Source organism: Pseudophryne corroboree, chromosome 3, assembly GCF_028390025.1.
Source record: "Pseudophryne corroboree isolate aPseCor3 chromosome 3, aPseCor3.hap2, whole genome shotgun sequence".
In the NCBI taxonomy this organism is placed as follows: Eukaryota; Metazoa; Chordata; class Amphibia; order Anura; family Myobatrachidae; genus Pseudophryne; species Pseudophryne corroboree.
In genome coordinates, this window is record NC_086446.1 from 451,939,314 (window position 1) to 451,960,339 (window position 21,026).

The window sequence follows — 21,026 nt, forward strand, 5'->3', positions numbered from 1 at the left end:
ATTACAAATAGTACAGAGGACCCGGTCGAGGTCATAGACCAAAAGATGGACGATATTCTCCAACTGAAGTGGGAATTTCGCAGGAGACACAATCTCACCCTTGCTGCTGTGAGTAATGAGCTGACTGGTTGGGTGTCATGGTTGAACCCGCGAAATTGGTTCTCCGGTTTAGGAGAATGGGCTCAAGGAGTCATAATGGATGTAGGGAAGTTTCTCCTATGTATCTTAGGTGTTATCATAACGATTGGCTTGATATTTAGATGCGGTCAGGCTTTAATGAAGTGCAAACGAAGTACCAGGGTGATGAGTTTAAGGAGTGAGGAAATTGTAATTCCAATGGATTTGATTTATGACCCAAATGTAGAAACAATGATGTGATGAAAATGCGATTTCTACGGTCCGTTTCTTTCACCTGTTTTTCCGTTTTCTCCAAGGTAAAAAGACCCACTTGGACGAGGAATTTGATGAGCCGATATACAGACAACAGATGGATTAAAGAAGAAGTTTTGACAACCTGATACACAGATTTTTGATGAACTTTGCCATAGATCCCCAGTTTCCCTAGAAATTTTAAAATTACGCTAGCCCAACACTTTTGTAAACCTATGGACATTGACAAAGCTTTTGCTCGCACCTTATGGGCAAAAGCACAAAGAAGACTGCATTCAACAGACACCGAACAAGACTTCAACCGACAAATGTTCATTTACCTGACATAGAATACCACTGCATTTACCGTAATTATGTCTTATCTTCATCTCTACAACCTTCAGGTAATTACACACATAGTATAGGGAATACAGGCACAGATATCAGCAATCACATATTCCCCCATTCATGTATCATCAACTAAAATGTGCTCCCCATTTTGTTACAACCACAGCCGAAAAGAGCTCGGTAAAGTTTGACAGCCCATCCACAGACCCGTACCGCGGGATAAGAAGGAATTCAAATGTATACTTCGCAATGCCTCGAAGCTTGATTTAAAACACGTACGGCATGATGATACATGACCCCCAAGCACTGATTCATACACATGCTTCTGCTATCACACTAGGTCATACCCTTTTCCTACCTTCTCCTCTCCTCCCCTACCCAACCATGTAAATGTATTAACCCCTGACATATATTTTTCTCGTTTTGAAATGTTTTAGGAAGTGGCAGTTATTGTTGACTGCCAAAGGGTGGACTGTCAAAGTCAGAAAAATATCTCTATGCACACTGCCATATTTGCACCTCACACAGGTCTGCGCTGCGCATGCGTGCGCTCTCCCGTGCGTGCGCATACTCGCTGTTGCGGGCACCCGCGGGCGCGCGGTATGTGCATTTACGGTAGAGTTCATGTGTTCGTAGCGTGCGACTCAATCGTTACATATTTCCACTATATAATGTATTTTGTAGATCATGGTCCCTTTGATAGAATCTGAAAGTTTGGTTAATGTAGAATGTTCATGAACAGAGAAATCCCCCTTTGTTTGATACGAAGGGTCAGACAGGAGTAATACAGTGGTGTTTAGTATCCATCGGCAGAGTATTTAATTAGCAATATTCCGGTGTTGGTTTGAAGCGGATTAATCGCTCGTGCGAATAGTTATGGACATAAGAAGTTTATGAACATTTACTGTATTTGCACTTACTTATCCATGCGGCGGGAAACCCAGTTTCCCTCCCACCTGAGCTGTTGGAAATAGTCACAGCCCACCTGTATGAATCAACCTATGACCTTTTGTTATAATGCGAGGAGGAATTCCTGTGTCCAATGAACAATGAGATTGTAGGGACCATTGAATTGTATTGTGTGTGGGGCATAAATAGACAAGCCGATCACATCCAGCTCACTCTTCAACGGTTATCATTGCTGAAAATCGGGAGCTGGATGTCCAGAGGCGCATGCGATTGTTTCCTTTGTGCGTAAGTTTCCTCCGCAATCATATTGTCTTTCTTGTTGTTATGGGCCATATCTCTCTCTCTTCTCCTTTTTCTCTCGTAGTCTCTTAAACGTAATAGTATTGTATTGTATTTCATGTGTAGTTATCTGGTTAGGTAGTCTATGTTATATTGTAGTGTATGACTTGTATTGTATTAATTCTTTTGCAAGTATAACATTCATAATATATATATTAGGCGTTGGACCCTAAGCACGGTATCTGTGTATTTCTTATAGTGTTAAGTATTCTCAGAGCGTCGGTGACGCTCAAACAGCTTTTAAGTTAACAAGGTTACACTGTGTTGCATCTACACCCTATCTCTACACTAAGGTTTTACAGCATATTACATTGTTTATGGTTTAGATATAAAGGTTTAACATTGTGAGCGTCTGCGCCGCTCGTGATCTCCTCGTGGTCTCGAGCGTCCGCTACGCTGATAGCGTAGCATTACGGTAGTCGCTCACCTATAAGTGTGCCCGATACCAACAGCGTATTCTTGTGAGCGTCTGTATCGCTCGAGCAGCCCGCTCCCGATACAGCGTCCGTTACGCTATAGTGAACCATTACGTTAGTCACCAGCCAATAGCGTGCCTGCCTGTGATCTCTTTGCCGTGAGCGAACGTGACGCTTGAGCGTCTCGACCACGGCTAAGCGATTGTTACGCAACGAGCGTACCCTTACGGTACTCCATACGTAAATAGCGTACAGTGTACTTAGACCTCATAAAGGGTTTTATATAAGATAAATATTTAGCTTTATCAATAATGAAGCTACATTCGTATTGATTGTAGTGAATAACGTGAGTAAATCAGGTGTCGGCTGCGCCGACAGACCCAAATCCAGACCCACAACTTCACCCCCCACAACCTCCTCCGGTGAATCACATTCATCCTCAGACATGTCGACACGTTCGATCGACACAGCGACACACACTCAGAATGTCTCAGCTAGGGGACAGGCCTACAGTGAAGCCCAGAGAGAGACCCAGAGGGAGTATGCCAGCTCACACCCCAGCGCCTATATATCCCTATAGGGGATATATATGACCAGCGCTGCTAGAAATACTTAATGCACCACACTGCGCCCCCCCCCCCCCTGAAAAATCTCCCCATTACTTGCGGGGAGTGATGGAGGTCCGGCCCAGCGTCACCTTGCAGCCGCGTGGAGGAGAGGAAGATGGCGCCTTGAGCCGTGCGCTAAGCTCTGCCCCTTCCCGGCGGGCTTCAGCGGGCCCAATTTGAAAATTTGAAAATGCCGGCGGGGGGGGGCTTCTGCCGGCTACCTGGACCCCAGTGACCTGCTGCCCAGGGTGCCCCCCCCCCAGCGCCCTGCACCCTGTGAGTGCCATCCGTGATGTGTGTGGGAGCATGGAGCGCTGTACCTGGTCACCGAAGTCTTCTGCCGTCCTGAAGTCTTCTGATCTTCTCATACTCACCCGACTTCTTTCTTCTGGCTTCTGTGAGGGGGTGACGGCGTGGCTCCGGGAACAAGCAGCTAGGCGCACCAAGTGATCAAACCCTCTGGAGCTAATGGTGTCCAGTAGCCGAGAAGCAGAGCCCTTAAACTAAGAAGAAGTAGGTCTGCTTCTCTCCCCTCACTCCCATGCTGCAGGGAGCCTGTAGCCAGCAGGTCTCCCTGAAAATAAAAAACCTAACAAAAAGTATTTTCCAGAGAAACTCAGTAGAGCTCCCCTGTGAGTGTCCAATCAGTCCTGGGCACAAAGTCTAACTGAGGTCTGGAGGAGGGGCATAGAGGGAGGAGCCAGTTCACACCCAGTTTTAAGTCTTTTCAGTGTGCCCAAGCTCCTGCGGATCCCGTCTATACCCAATGGTCCTTTTGGAGTCCCCAGCATCCTCTAGGACGTAAGAGAAAAGGGGATACTACTGGACAAGGGCCCTCATTCCGAGTTGTTCGCTCGCTAGCTGCTTTTACTAGCATTGCACACGCTAGGCCGCCGCCCTCTGGGAGTGTACCTTAGATTAGCAGAATAGCGAACGAAAGATTAGCAGAATTGCGAATAGAAAATTCTTAGCAGTTTCTGAGTAGCTCGAGACTTACTCCTACACTGCGATCAGCTCAGCCCGTTTCGTTCCTGGTTTGACGTCACAAACACGCCCTGCGTTCGGCCAGCCACTCCCCCATTTCTGCAGACACTCCCGCGTTTTATCCTGGCACGCCTGCGTTTTTCCGCACACTCCCAGAAAACGGTCAGTTTCCACCCAGAAACACCCACTTCCTGTCAATCACACTCCGATCACTTCAACGATGGAAATTCTTCGTTCGAACGTGAGTAAATCTACTAAGTTTTGAGCTGCAGAGACTGGTGCCAGGGGTGACCTGTGGCCCCACAGCCTAGTGCCCAGTGTGCCGAGACTGGTGCCAGGGGTCAAGCTGTGGCCCCATAGCCTAGTGCCCAGTGTGCTAAAACTGGTGCCAGGGGTCAAGCCGCGGCCCCACAGCCTAGTGCCCTATATGCCGAGACTGGTGCCAGGGGTCAAGGGGTGGCCCCACAGCCTAGTGCCCAGTGTGCCAAGACTGGTGCCAGGGGTCAAGCAACAGCCCCACAGCCTATTTATTATTTTATTAAGTTATTTATATAGCGCACACATATTCCGCAGAGCTTTACAGAGAATATTTAGCAATTCAATCAGTCACTGCCCCAGTGGAGCATACAGTCTATATTCCCTATCACATGTACACACAGACACATTCACACTAGGGTTAATTTTTGTTGGAAGCCAATTAACCTACCAGTATATTTTTGGATTGTGGGAGGAAAATGGAGTACCCGGAGGAAACCCACGCAAGTACGGGGAGAATATACAAACTCCGCACAGTTAGGCCCATCGTAGGAATCGTAGCCATGACCTCAGTGCTGTGAGGCAGTAATGCTAACCATTACACCATCCGTACTGCCCCTAGTGCCCAGTGTGCTGAGACTGGTGCCAGGGCCAAGCCACAGCCTCACAGCCTAGTGCCCACTGTACTGAGACTGGTGCCAGGGTGACCCGCGGCCCCACAGCCTAGTGCCCAGTGTGCCGAGACTGGTGCCAGGGGTCAAGCCATGGCCCCACAGCCTAGTGCCCAGTGTGCCGAGACTGGTGCCAGGGGTCAAGTCATGGTCCCACAGTCTAGTGCCCAGTGAGATGAAACTGGTGCCAGGGTGACCCGTGCACCACCACCTAGTGCCCAGTGTGCCGAGACTGGTGCCAGGGGTCAAGCTGCAGCCTGACAACCTAGTGCCCAGTGTAACAAGACTGGTGCCAGGGGTCAAGCCACGGCCTTACAACCTAGTGCCCAGTGTGCTGAGACTGGTGCCAGGGGTCTAGCCGCGGCCCCACAGCCTAGTGCCCAGTGTGCCAAGACTGGTGCCAGGGGTCAAGACGCAGCCCCACAGTCTCATGCCCAGTGTGCCGAGACTGGTGCCAGGGGTCAAGCTGCGGCCCCACAGCCTTGTGCCCAGTGTGCTGAGACTGGTGCCAGGTGCGACCCGCGGCCCCACAGCCTAGTGCCCAGTGTGCAGAGACTGGTGCCAGGGGTTAAGCTGCGTCCCCACAGCCTAGTACCCAGTGTGCTGAGACTGGTGATAGGGGGGACCCGCGGCCCCACAGCCTAGTGCCTAGTGTGCCGTGACTGGTGCCAGGGCCGACCCAAGTTCCCGCAACCTAGTGCACAGTGTGCCAAGACTGGTGCCAGGGGCGATCCGCGGCCCCACAGCCTAGTGCCCAGTGTGCTGAGACTGGTGACAGGGGTCAAGCTGCGGCTCCACAGCCTAGTGCCCAGTGTGCCGAGACTGGTGACAGGGATCAAGATACGGCCCCACAGCCTAATGCCCAGTGTGCAGAGACTGGTGCCACAGGTCACCCGAGGCCCCACATCCTAGTGCACAGTGTGCCAAAACAAGCAGGCTTAGGCCACAACTGGTGCCAGGGGTAATCCGCGGCCCCACAATCTAGTGTACAGTGTGCCGAAACTGGTGCCAGTGGTAACCCTCGGCCTCACATTCTAGTGCCCAGTGGGCAGAAACAAGTAGGCGGTGGCCGAAACTGCCCAGTCTTACAAACAAGTAGGCGGCAAGGCAGGATTTCCCGCATGGCAACCTAGGCGCCTGTCTAGGGCCCTGCGATTCGCAAGGGGCCCCTTGACAGGCCCCTTGAAATACGGCCTAGTTCTGTTCACAGAGGAGCACTGTGCTGCATGTGCGCCAGGTGCCAGTGTAATGACTCCGTTATCTGGTGCAGAAATAGAGGCTGAGGCTGTACATTAGGGTCTAGAGAACTGTAAATAAATAGCTTAGAAATGAATTGAGGATATACATTGACACACATCCACACCAGCACAATCTCACAGATGTCTCACAATGCCACTGAAATTCAGGAGGGAAAGATAACAGAACAATAACAAAATTGTTATTTAAGATAACAAGGTAGAAGATTTGTAGTTGAAAAAAATGTTCAGAGTCTTTAAAGAGTCACTGACCCTCTTCAGTGCTGAAATGATTGCATGCATTACCAACTGGATTAATCTATCTCTGTAACCGCCAGGTCTTGATGAACATCATAGTGGCTGCAGAACTTAATGCTTCATGGAAAAAGTACCAGAAAGCAGACTAGTATTATGCACTATTATTATTAACGATAATTGCACAGAAAAGAGATCTGCTCATCATCAACTGTAGCTCTGGAACACTTGCAGGCAGACCTCACAGACAGCTTTACAAGAAGGATTTATTAGTTACAGCCTAAAGAGTAAAAAGAAAGGTTTATAGTCAAATGGATCTGGTGAGCAGAAAAAAACATTCTGCTTTGTGTGGGCCAGCAATAGATGAAGCGTTTGCTGAATTTAAGGCAAGGTTAGATTACAATGATGAGGGTTTGGGGTGGTAGCCTGCAGTCTTCAGTCTAGTGCTGCTGATTTGTGATTTTTATAACCTTGTTCCAGCAGGAGGTTCTAATAGATTGATCTTATCACCTAAGGTAGGTCTGAGCCTGGTCATTTCAGCATAGGTTTGACCTGTGTGTGATCAAGGAGAATACTGTATGCTGCTAATCAAGCTTCTTCCTTCTACTTTGTAATCAAAAATGTGTGATTATAGGTTAAAGGGACCTATTGCCAGAGTATCACACAGGGCCCAAATGGTCTTTACCTGCCACTGCTACAAGGGTAGCTAGAGAGACAGACCATATGAAGATAAGGGGCTAAGGGCCTTATTCAGGTTTGTTAGCTAACCAAAAAAGCACAGTAATCGGCAAAACAATGTTGCAACGAAGATGGCAGGGCCATCTTTTCGCATGGGCTAAATGGGCAGTTGCCCAAGGGCCCCAGGAGTTTAAAGGTCCTAGGCTAATAGCTGAGGGGTTTCACATTTTTAAAAATCGACACTAGGGAACCAGAGATATCATACTTCAAGCAGTGGTTCCAAGCCTGTTACATGCTCTTTCCAGCCAGATATCTTGGATTCTGTCTGACCTAGAGTTTTTATATTCCAAAAACTGGGACTCTTCCCTTTCGGTGGACACTGGCAGCTTGTTTCTACTATGCCCAGAACCAGAGATATCAGCCTTCCAGCAGCTGGCTCCTGCTCTAGCTCCACAGGCTTGGTATGCAATTTTATATTTTCGTCAGTGGATTGCTCTGGCTCTTGAACTCTGATCCCCAAGTCCCCACCCCATTACCTTCTGAAAGGTGAGACTCTCTAGTTTTTAGCCCATTGACAGCTAAGAAATCTATTTCCAGGAACTGGAGATATCTGCAGTCAAGCAAGCTCCCCTCCCACTGAAAAATGATGAATATTAAGCCCACTAAGATCCACCAATCCCCTGTGTATTAAACACCACCCACCACCATGGAAATCATGTACCGGGACCCCTTCATTCAGCCCAATGCCCCCTTCTACAGTTTAGTGTTCTCCCACCATCTATGCAGTAAAGGAGTAATTATGAGAAATTAATGCTCCAGGTCCTACATGCTGAGTGGAAGACAGAACACCAGCTACCGCCTGTGGGCTATCAAAGCTGCTGCTGATAGCACCCCCCACCTCTACCGCTGGAGGATGGGTAGGGGCCCCAGAGCATTGCTTTACCCAGAGACAGAGCTGTTACTAGACTTTTTGGTGCCCTGTGCCAGAGACAGAATTTGCCCCCCCCCCCCCCCCCCAATTTTCCAATAGGGACATAAGGCGCAGGCCTCATGGGGAAGGATGTCGAAGTCAAAAATATTACATAGAAAGAACATACAGACTCTACACATATAAGTCGCTATGCTTGCAAATACGCGCAGCGAGCACAGCAATATATGGTAACACACGCATTTACACGGACATGCCACAGAGATGGATTCGACACTTATTTCATACAGTACATAATTATAATAATATCAAGCGCCAGACATAATGATTTAAAATTATATAATGGAGTAATGTCATGTATGTGTATTATTGGAACGAAGCAAGATAGACCTGTCATATTTAGTATTAAAGCAACCAGATTAATGTGTAGATTCATTTGATACTTGTTATTAAGTTATAGGACATTGCAACAAGTAGTTATGATTAAATGTATGAAATCTAAAATCACTCTTATTAGGACAATGGACAGGAAACTCAGGCCAGCCCCTTTTGATGTCTTCAAGGCTGAACCTGTTTAGCATACGAACAGACCAGTGACTCATCATGAATGAGAAAGTTCCCTCCCCCAAACTAGATAACACATTACAGAGACACACAGTTGGTAGTTGCTGTTTTGTCCCAGACGATGATGGAGGTGCTTCTAGACCAGTTCCTGTATTTATTTACAGAGAGAGAGTGATATGGAGGGAAGACTTTTATACGAGAAAGATATGGTGATGTATTTGCTGAACTGTAACTGTATGTATTAACTGCTTACTGTATGAATTGTAACCAAGTAACTATATGTATACTGTACATTGTAATATATTGAATCCATATCCTTTTAATAACAAATATATACATCAATGAGCTTTGGAACTCAGATAATGTGTGGGTGTATTGTTTTCTCTTATGGGATGCAGTGTTTTGCGATGTATAGCGCACATTCATGGCACATGGTAATAAGATGTGCAGGCGTCTACAATATATATTAGAGCGGGCATTTTAAATATTTGTTAGAAAGCAATTTGGTATTCACAGATGTAGGGAACACAAATTTGTATCTTAATTTAACTGTGGTGTGTTTGCAATGTAGAGTATCATGAGCATAAATAAAAAAAAAGAAAAAAGAAACATCTCTAGAGGAGAGAAAGAAGAAGAAAATGAAAAAGAAAATGTCAGGTTTGCCATTCACCAACAGGCATATCAGTGCCTATACAACATTTCCCTTCACCAGTATTCTCATCCTTCCTCCACCCTTTGTGCATGACAAGGCACACTGCAGTAATACTGGTGTTATCGTGCTGTTGAGATATACTGGTTTTGGGCAGAACTCTGAAGGACCTATGCATGTGGAGTCATGTGGAGTTTGAACTGTAATTGGGTCCATGTATTGTACCACCCTGTGTGAACGCAAACGATGAAGAGGAAACTGTAGAGAAACAGAATAGAGGTTGGTGACAGATGAGTTTGTAGAGGTGGAGAAGATTTTATAAAAATTTGACAACTTGATTGGGCACTACGGGTTCTCTACTTGGTCTACTCCCCTTAAAAAAATTCTGTGTTTATCGTATCGCTATTGGGACTATCCCAGCCATCAATCCAGTGTCCTGTCCATCCTAAGTTCGTAGGGAACTCGGTATCTGTGAGATAGTTTCCTCTGCCTGTGATGGACATGAATTTAGAACCATGAAATGCAACATTAGTCTTCGTGGGTATCCAACATACTTTGTACTTCCTGAGCGGGAGCACAGTATATGTATATCATATCTAACAAAATTAAGTTAATCAGGGGCCATTTCTGCTAGGAAGAAAGAAGCAAAAGTTTAGAGGCCCCATCTTAACCCCAGCAAGTTTTGCCAAAGGGTAATGTTGCATTTATTTTGTTCTTCCCATTAGCCGAATCTGTGTTTTCTATATGGCTTATGATTCCTTACTATATGTCCTTGGTCCCATCTATGTGTTTAATAATGTGGCTTGTGTTTTCTGTCTAGGGGGTCTATATTGACTATGTGTCTTACTACTCCTACAATCTCTGGCAAAATGCCCTTCCTTCCTACAAGTGTAACATATTATTGACCATTAGGGATCGGGGGTTTGGACTGATGGGTCTTTCCTGTATGTGCAAGTATACTTACCGTCCTCAACCTCTCCACCTGTTGTTCTCTGCGCCTAGCACTATTCTTGTGATGTTCAATAGCACACTCTCTAAGATTAGCTACTGTGACCCCTTTCCAATTTTGCAAAGAAGTCTGCATCCTGACCTCAATGCCTTATTGAGCCCGTCCATTAGCACAGAGACAGCCACCTCCCATTTGCCGAATTAGTGTTTACCAGTGATCTTATCCAGATGGAGAGTTTTCTATTACTGCAAAAGACAAAAAAAAAAAGTTTAACAAGCTTCTAGGTCATGCGAAGTATTCATCCAATCCTTCTCATCCCGTATTAAGGGTCTGTACATGGTCCAACAAACATTTCCAAGCTCATCTTGACTAGGGGCATTACTAGGAATGAATACTTCTTATATGGTAACTGAAAGAAATACCCTGGGGTTACCCTGTCTCTGTCCGCTTTCCTACTGGCAAATACTAATGTGCGGACAGGTTTTTCTCCATTTCTGACGTTACTTTCTTGATTTTTTTTGTTTTATTTTTGGGTTTTACTATATATGTACATGAATGATACCATACTTACCAGTTCCACTGGTCTTAGCCACTTCCCCCGCAGGCTACTGCTCTTCTTTTACAGGTTGGATACTCCTCTGGGTGCATGAGAAATGGCTGAAAACAATCAGGTCACCTTCTCCTCCTAAATAAAACTTCAACATTCATTAGTACATATATAGGTTAGTCATATTTTTCATATTTTTTATTATTTTCTATAGTTTGTATGCTGGCCGTAACTGCTTCCACATCTACATAAGGCGGTGTACTTGCATTCTCTTTTTTTCTTCCTACTTGTTTATTGTTGCTACAAGTTCAAACAGTTCTTATATTTCCATTCTTGTCTTATATGACTTTGGTTAGACATACCACCTGCAATACCTTAGGATAAAACTCACCAACCCCTCTTGCTGCCACAGGTTTAAACAATTTGTATGTCTGACCCTTTGTTTTCTGGATTTTATCAGACATATCCTTATCCTTAAGTTCTGCAATACCTCTGGTTCAAAGCTGCCTACCCTAGGGAATGGTACCCTATCTTTGTCAGTCATACGTAACCATTCATTGCAAAAAGCCTCCATGTGTGAACCATATTTTTCACACATAATAAACCTTGCTGACCCTCTTGGTCGCAATTCTGACCTTCTCGGTCCCACTTCTTCAGCCTGAACCCTAGCTACCAAATGCCCACTGCTTGTGCAATTGGATCCCATCGCGGACTTTTTGCCAATAAACGCAATCCCCAATGCACACTGCAAATAGACGGTGAAAGACACCTATCGCTTTCATTCGCTCCTTCTCCGCTGAGTACCACGACTCACTCCCAGTGAGGCCCTATTGGTTTCTATTTACTGGAAGTGTTAGGAGTGACTTACCTTTTCCAGTAAATATCCACCGCTGGAGATTTTCCTGAGAGAGACCAGCAAAAACTCCCTATACACTTTTTTATACACAAATCACGCTTGCTCTACACAGCGCTAATGATACCGCGATTTTACGCAAAAGCTCGTAAAGGGGTATCAAGTTGCGCTATATATAGGTACTTGTTACCTATCTGCTGTACGACCACGGGTCGATGTACAAACTGCGACCCTCAGCCGGAGCGTAACAAAAAACCTTTTTACTCACAATACTACACAATGCACAATTCCCTATTACGCTCCTCTGCAAATCTCCTCACGATTTGCGTATTTCAATCTATATTAACATGAGTCAGCCGCCTCACGCCACCAAGCCTCCACTTACTTGGTGTACCACGGGACCCGATTTCCGGGGTTCAAATCCACTCACTCCTACTTTCACTCACTCAGATAAACTTTGTTTTTCTGTACAGAAAATTTTCACTCGTTCTGATTGGCAGCTTTACCCCCAGAGGTGCTCACAGTTTTTAAACTAAATTTAGAGTAACCTGCTTTTGAAATCGGATAGTTATGTGCTAATGTATTAAATGTCTACTATCCCACCTTAATTGAAAAAATATTATGTGCTTTTATTATGCGCACACAGCCCTACGCAAGCCATCGTCCATACAATCAGAGATCAAAATATTCTTGGCGCAAACAAGGGGAGTCACGCAACCGAGATTATGCCACTACAAACAGTGATAATGAATTTAATGTGGCTGATTCCGATGGACCTACAGATCCTACTGCTGTCCCTTTAGGGACCTCTCCCGTGGTAGCAGAAACCACCAAAACAAGAGGTCGCCCACCCGCAGGGGCAAACAAAACTGTAGGATCCAGAAACACCTCCACAAGGAGGAAAGTTTAATCTTCAACCTCTCCGACCGCATTCTTACGGGAACAGAAATTAAAGTGCTTAACAACGGTCTATCCTTTATACCTACCACCAAATTTGACGGCCTTACGTGGCAAGCTGAGTTACATCACTTTTCCCGCAAGCTGAGGTTACAGGAGTACTTTCAGGATCACCATCCGGCTTCACCCAATGATCCACATCAGGCATTTATCAATTCTAGGCATGGATCTTCGTTTGACCCCCAATCCAGTAACGCGTCAATTAAGACTTTCACTAGGCTCTTAGATGACTCCGTCACCAAATACACGGCTGCTTCACAAGAAATACATCATAATCTTTCCAGATTTGAGTTCAAAGCTTTGAAACAACTTGGATCATATCAAGACATCGTTATCCGCCCCGCCGATAAGGGGGGCGGGATTGTGATATTGAATCTGGCCGATTACAAGGCAGAAATATACAAGCAGCTTAGTGATGTATCCGTCTACAAAAGTCTGCCCTCCGATCCTACATCTGGATATAAGCAGGAGGTAGACAACATCTTGGATCAAGCCAGTGAGTCTTCTTATATCTCTGAAAAATTATGTCGGGCTCTTAAACAAGACCACCCTAAGGTTCCAATTTTGTTTACTGTGCCCAAGGTACACAAAAATTCCACTCATCCCCCCGGCAGACCCATAATCTCTGCTCACCAATCATTATATCAACCCGTGTCTGTCTTTTTGGATGGCATTCTTCAACCGCTCATTTTGAAACAGCCTGATTTTGTGAAAGATGATAGGATAAACCAACCTAGGTTGGGAAGGGGCGCTATGAGTGTGATTCCAATTGAATTTGTGCAGCAGCTGCCTGTATAGGGTAGTTACTCCTATATAAGAAAAAACAAACTAAATACAACAACAATAAGGCTGCGCTTAGAGAGATGGATTGGAGGATTAGCAGTTCCAATGGTATGGCATAAATCAAATGGAAAGTTTTACCAGTGGTGCGTTTGGTTTGCAGAAATCCAGTCCTTAATTGTGGATTTGGTTCAAGACGAGCTGGTTTTTGGGGTCCAAGGTGGTTCAAGCTTGTGGTGATGTATGGTGATAAGGTGACAAGGAGGCTCACACCTGACGCGTGGGAAACCAGCTCGTCTTGAACCAAATCCACAATTAAGGACTGGATTTCTGCAAACCAAACGCACCACTGGTGAGGACTTTCCATTTGATTTATGCCATACCATTGGAACTGCTAATCCTCCAGCGTTGGGACTCTGATTATTCCAGCCCAGGGACTATGCTATAGCCCCAGGATTAAATTGGTTCTAAAATTAAAAGGTCCTAAGGAACATTGGGAACAAGCATGTATGTTGTATAACAGGAGATTAGAGGCTATTTTTACAGTGTATTCTCAATTTTACTGTCCAAAAGACATATTTTATATTTTATATTTAATAAATTTATTTTATTATTAGACAATTCATCTCTCTAAGCGCAGCCTTATTGTTGTTGTAATTGATTTTGTGAAAGACACTACTTCTTTTTTGAATCGTTTGGCAGGTCTTTCCAACATACCTGAAGGCACTTTAATTTGTACCATCGATATTTGTAGTTTATTCACCTGCATCCCACATACCCAGGGCTTGGCGGCCATAAAACAGTTCCTTATTAAAGAAAATCTGACTACCATCAACTTAGATTTATTTCTTAAGTTGCTAGAACTCATTTTGACCAGGAACTACTTTTTGTTCGATGGGAAATATTTTTGTCAAACCAGCGGGTGTGCCATGGGAAGCAACGTCTCCCCTTCCTTCGCTAATGTATATATGATGCAGGAGGAGCATGATATGTTTTTTGCTGATGCTTCCACCTGCGGCCATATTCTACACTATTCACGTTATATTGATGACGTGTTCATCCTCTGGACGGGGGGACAATTGCTCTTTGAACAACTTGTTAATACAATTAACAATAGAGATTCACCAATTAGAATCACGGCGGAAAGCAACCCATATACTCTCAATAATCTGGATGTTCAGATTTCTATTATTGATGGTAACATTACAACTGATATCTTTTACAAGCCCACCGATAAGAACACTTTATTGCGATCCAACAGCCACCACCCAAGAGCACTGAAAAAAGGTTTACCCAGGTCCCAATTGATAAGGGCCGCAAGAATAACCAGCGATCCATCCAAATTGGAGCAGGCTCTTTCCACTGTAGTGAACCGCTTTATAGCCAGAGGTTATGATACAAATGAACTCTCCAAGCATAAGTTAGAAGTCACTGCCATTCCGCGACAGGAGTTGTTACAACAAAGACCCAAGAAACAAGAAGAATTGGTACCACTAGTTACTAAATACACCACCGCCAGCCCTGTGGTGCCTCGAGCCCTGAAAACAATGTGGCCTATAATATCTACTGATAAAAAGTTACCCGTCTTTAAGAAAAAAAGACCTCTTACATGCTTCAAGAAAAATAGAAGCATTAAAGATTACGTGGTGCATTCAGACATAACAGGCTTTGGGGAACAACCAACTGTTAACTGCTTGACTAAACTTCCAGGATGTTACAGGTGCCTTGGGTGCAAAACATGTGTTAATATACAACCAGGGCCATCGTTTATATCCACTTCTACAGGTAAAACATTTAACATCAGGCATGTTGTTACGTGTACCACTACCCATATCGTATATTTAATTACATGCCCCTGTAAGCTACAGTACGTGGGCAAGACCGTGCGTACTGCCCGAGAACGTTTTGCTATGCATAGATCTGCGATCAAGTATGCCATTACAGGAAAGTCTTCTGACCAGCCGGTTGCCAAACACTACGCTGAACTTCAACACTCACTTCAGGATCTGAATTTTCAAAATATCGATCACATCCCCAAATCCATCCGTGGAGGTGACCGTGAGGGACAGCTCTTACGTCTTGAGGCTAGATGGATTTATTCACTTAATACCATCAGACCCAAAGGTCTTAATGATAAGGTTACCTGGAGCGTGTTTCAAATCTAAGCGGTTGTCTTCATGCTTGTTCTACTATTAGTATTATTCCTATATATCGAATGGAAATTAACCAGCTTACAGTTAATTATTTCTTTCGCAAAAAATGTTTTCCATTTGATTTGACTCATGTTTTAAGGCTAAAAGATGTTCCCTTAACACTCTTCTTTTTACATGTTGTATCCAGCTATGTATTTGCGTACTCTATATATTCTCTTATTTCTAGCACCTGAAGCCAGTATACTATTTTCAGGTGTTTCATGTTTAATGTAATTTACAGTAAGTGCTTTTTAACTGTAAACTGTTTTTATGTTTATTTTTTGCCAAGTATTTTCATATAGCTGATCATACACATTGTTTGCACTTTTTTCCGCCAGCTACACCTACGTCTATCTGTCCTATGGTTACCATCCAGCGCCGGTCTCCTAGGCGACCGGGTAAGGTTTGGGTTACCAGGAAGTGACGGACTCCGACGTGCTGGCGTGCTGACGTCACTACACCCGGAAGTGCACAGAACGGATTCCGTTCCCACTCTCCTTCCGTCGCGTGTGTCCCGTTCGCGGGTCTTCTTGGCTTATTTAAAGGTATGTAGTTGTTATGCACACTTGTATCACCTTGACAAAGGGGCGTTAGCGCCCCGAAACGTTGGTCACCTTATTTTGTGTTGCTGCTTTTCATGGAATAAAAAAATCTATTTTTGCACTTTAACTACTGGAATCAGTCTCTGAGTGCCGCTGCATGTTTCCACTTTTGCCTTATACTTACCATTCCAGAAGGCACCGGAGCTACATATTTGGGGTGAGGGCCAGCTCTTTTTGAGTCCTATATATATATATATATGTGTACGGGAAAGATATCAGCGCCACGGATGCAGTATCTAATATGTGTAACACTAGGATGGGAACCTTGCAAAAAATTGTGTAATAACTGCTTGTTATGTTGGCACTCCCTTTTGTTAAATCAGGGTGTCAGCTCATTTACCTCAAATAAATATAGGTATTGGTATCTTTACCTATGAAAGTGGTTATGTGGACAAAGGATGAGGTGGTAAAGAGCGACCAACGGTGCCAAATGATACTTAAAAGCAGAATGGTATTAAAAAAGAGTATACAAATTTATTGCAATGAAACGCACTACACAAAAATGGTTGTAAAATCACACAAGCTCATATAAAGGATATATATATGACCCAAAAAGTACAAAGTTTAAAAAAAATAAATACAATTTTTTAAAAATTAAAACAGAGCATAGTAACATAGAACTTAAAAATTTTTGGAGTATCACTTTAGTATCTGCTTTTAAGTATCATTTGGCACCGTTGGTCGCTCTTTACCACCTCATCCTTTGTCCACATATATATATATATATATATATATATATATATATAATTTACTGGCCTCCTGTGAGACTCATTCACCCATTCAGTGCTTCTAATTTGCATATCAAAGATGTTTTGCCTGCCTGTACTAGTGGTTGAACCAGTTAATTAACATTTCAATGCCTATCTTATAGCAAACAGAGAATTAACTAAATCCTGGGAAAGAAGAAGAAAAAAAAAATCTTTTTTTTTGTGTGCAATTTCTTACACCAAGACAAGCATTTTTTTCTCACCATTTCTCTCTCACTAGGCCCAATTGAAACTATTTGTAATTGACTATGGCATGGGTTAAATAAATGCATTGGTAACTCATAAATGGCGTTTGATGTGACCAAGGAAACTGATTATTCTGAGCAGAGTGAAAATCAGCTATTTAGAAAATGACCTTCCTAAAATGGCCACTGCTCCTCCCCCTTCCACATCCATGAGGTTTACACAAGATGATGGACAGGCCATGTGGTTAGTCCAAAATGGAGGACAGACCATGCGGCTTCCTTTGTCACAAAGAAATCACACATTATACAAGCACCAGAAGTTATTTTAGGCCTGAGTTTAAAAAAAAAAACTATATCAAGGCTATGCAGCAACTTTTAAATCTACTTAACAGATAAATAATCCAATCTGAATCAAACACAATATGACTTATTTGAACTTTGTTTTGCAACAATAAAAATAAATTTTAGTATCTTAAATATTATGAGAAACACATTTTCCCTTGAATTTTCATATCATCGGCTTACTGATAACACAACTGAACACACGGATATGATTTTCTCAGCGTCACGATGCGTTCACCACAAGCTGATCGACCACAGCGTCGCGTTTTAATGTACAGTGCATCATTAAGACCTAGATATCGCGGACGAGCACCCAATTGTGAATACCAAATTGCTTTCTAACAAATATTTAAAATGCCCGCTTTAATATATATTGTAGACACCTGCACATCTTACTACCATGTGCCATGAATGTGCGCTATACATCGCAAAACACTGCATCCCATAAGAGAAAACAATACACCCACACATCTGAGTTCCAAAGCTCATTGATGTATATATTTGTTATTAAAAGGATATGAATTTAATATATTACAATGTACAGTATACATATAGTTACATGGTTACAATTCATACAGTAAGCAGTTAATACATACAGTTACAGTTCAGCAAATACATCACCATATCTTTCTCGTATAAAAGTCTTTCCTCCATATCACTCTCTCTCTCTCTGTAAATAAATACAGGAACTGGTCTAGAAGCACCTCCATCATCGTCTGGGACAAAACAGCAACTACCAACTGTGTGTCTCTGTAATGTGTTATCTAGTTTGGGGGAGGGAACTTTCTCATTCATGATGAGTCACTGGTCTGTTCGTACGCTAAACAGGTTCAGCCTTAAAGACATCAAAAGGGTCTGGCCTGAGTTTCCAGACCATTGTCCTAATAAGAGTGATTTTAGCTTTTATACATTTAATCATAACTATTTGTTGCAATGTCCTATAACTTAATAACAAGTATCAAATGAATCTACACATTAATCTGGTTGCTTTAATACTAAATATGACAGGTATATCTTGCTTCGTTCCAATAATACACGGACATGCCACAGAGATGGATTCGACACTTATTTCATACAGTACATAATTATAATAATATCAAGCGCCAGACATCATAATGATTCAAAATTATATAATGGAGTAATGTCATGTATGTGTATTATTGGAAAGAAGCAAGATAGACCTGTCATATTTAGTATTAAAGCAACCAGATTAATGTGTAGATTCATTTGATACTTGAATCAGTTCAGTTGTCAATCACCGCCGGCTGCCACAGCATGTGTACGACCGCCCGTATACACACAGCAAAGCGTCAATATATCGGTAGATATATCGGCCGTCGGCTGTGCTGCGGGGCCGACGCGATACGTCTGTGAACGATGGAGTTCACAGACGTATCGCACGTACACACTGGCTGACAGACCCGCGATATGTCGGCCGTTCAAGAGAACGGACGATATATCGGCAAGTGTGTACCCACCTTAACTCTCTCTGCACATGTTACATCTGCCCCACTTGCAGTGCAGCATGATTTTGCACATTAGCATGCTATTTTGATTTGCAAACAAACCTGAATAACCCCCTAAATGTAATAGTCTGTGATCTGCCGAAGATATGGATCTTTGTGCCAGTCTGCCTGTACTTTAAAGCGGCAATCATTTACAAGGCAAAACCAGGTTGGTTTTGCCTTGTAAATGATTGGTTCTTTAAAAACGCGGGCAGACTCACACAAAGGGCCTGATTCAGACCTGATCGCTGCTGTTTGTTTTCGCACAGCGGGCGATCATCAAAATACTGTGCATGCATATGTACCATAATACACACGCGCTTCAGCAAACAACAACAGGCATCGCCGGACAGCGACAGGCTGGTGCGAAAATTTCAATCGCACAGCCATTCGCGTGCTGATTGACAGGAAGTGGACGTTTGTGGGTGGTAACTGACTGTTTTCTGGGAGTGTCAGGGAAAACGCAGGCGTTCCCAAGCATTTCAGGGAGGGTGTGTGACGTCAGCTCTGGCCCTGATCTGCCTGTTCTCATTGCACTGTAGGAGTAAGTCCTGGGCTGCGTACAGACTGCACAGAGTGGAAAAATCATTTGATGGTGAGTGAGGTGCGAACAGATTTGCAGCTGTCCACTGAATGAGGGATTTTTTGCAGCTCGGCGTACACATGCGATCGCACACTTGAATGGTGAATATGCACTCCCCTTTGGCGGTGACTATCTGAATGCAGCACAACAAATTTAGCAGCCCAGTGATCAGGTCTGAATCATTCCCTATGTCCCATACCTCCGTCAGCTTGCAGGCTATTACATTTAGCCCAAGGAATTTACAGAATTCTGTATTCTGTTTGATGCTCAGATTTAATACAGGCATTTTCCAAGCATTCTGATAAATGCTTTGTCAACACCTAACCAAATCTTTTGCTGAGACCAGGACCGGATTAGGAACTAAAAGTGGCCCTGTAAAATTTTAAAGAAATGGCCCGACATGGGCAGCACAAGAGGTATAACATGTAGCCATGGCTGTATCACTGGATGGCAGAGTTGCTGTACTGCAGAGATGGAATAACAGAATGAATAGGGGCAATGCAGTGCACTGAGTGTGGTTGGCTGCCGTTGTTTCTGCATATCAGCATCTTGTGCGGTTTGCGTCTGTGCACAGTTGGACTCCACTAGCACCACAGTACAACGGTACTATCTGGCTCCTTCTCTACCAAGGTAAAACCTACCCTTTACTTTTCTGGACACTCTCATTGATACCGGGGGATTTCTCTTGGAGGCTATCTGCACTGTGACATAAATCAGGTTCCTCTGACAGTACAAAAGCAGATGCCTGTCAAAGTCAAATTGCATATTTCAATATTTAGAATACACTATGGGCCTAATTCTGAGTTGATCGCAGCAGCAAATTTGTTAGCAGTTGGGCAAAACCATGTGCACTGCAGGGGGGGCAGATATAACATGTGCAGAGAGAGTTAGATTTGGGTGGGGTGTATTCAAACTGAAATCTAAATTGCAGTGTAAAAATAAAGCAGCCAGTATTTACCCTGCACAGAAACAAAATAACCCACCCAAATCTAACTCTCTCTGCAAATGTTATATCTGCCCCCCCTGCAGTGCACATGGGGGGTAATTCCGAGATGATCGCAGCAGCAAATTTGTTAGCAGTTGGGCAAAACCATGTGCACTGCAGGGGAGGCAAATATAACATGTGCAGAGAGAGTTAGATTTGGGTGTGATGTGTTCAATCTGCAATCTAAATTGCAGTGTAAAAGTAAAGCAGCCAGTATTTATCCTGCACAGAAACAAAATAACCCACCCAAATCTAACTCTCTCAGCACATGTTATATCTACCTCCCCTGCAGTGCACATGGTTTTGCCCAACTGCTAACAAATTTGCTGCGATCAACTCAGAATTACCCCCATGGCATTTACTAATGGACGCGTCTACGGCGCATGCGTCAAATACGCATGCTATAGGTAATACGGTAGGGCGCGAATGACCGTAATGGCGAGTTACTGTGCACATTACGGTAGAAGACGCATTTATTAATAAATATCATACTGTAACACATAATATACACATAGGCACCATCTACCCAACACACTGTTTATATATATTGTAACACATGTATAACAGTGAC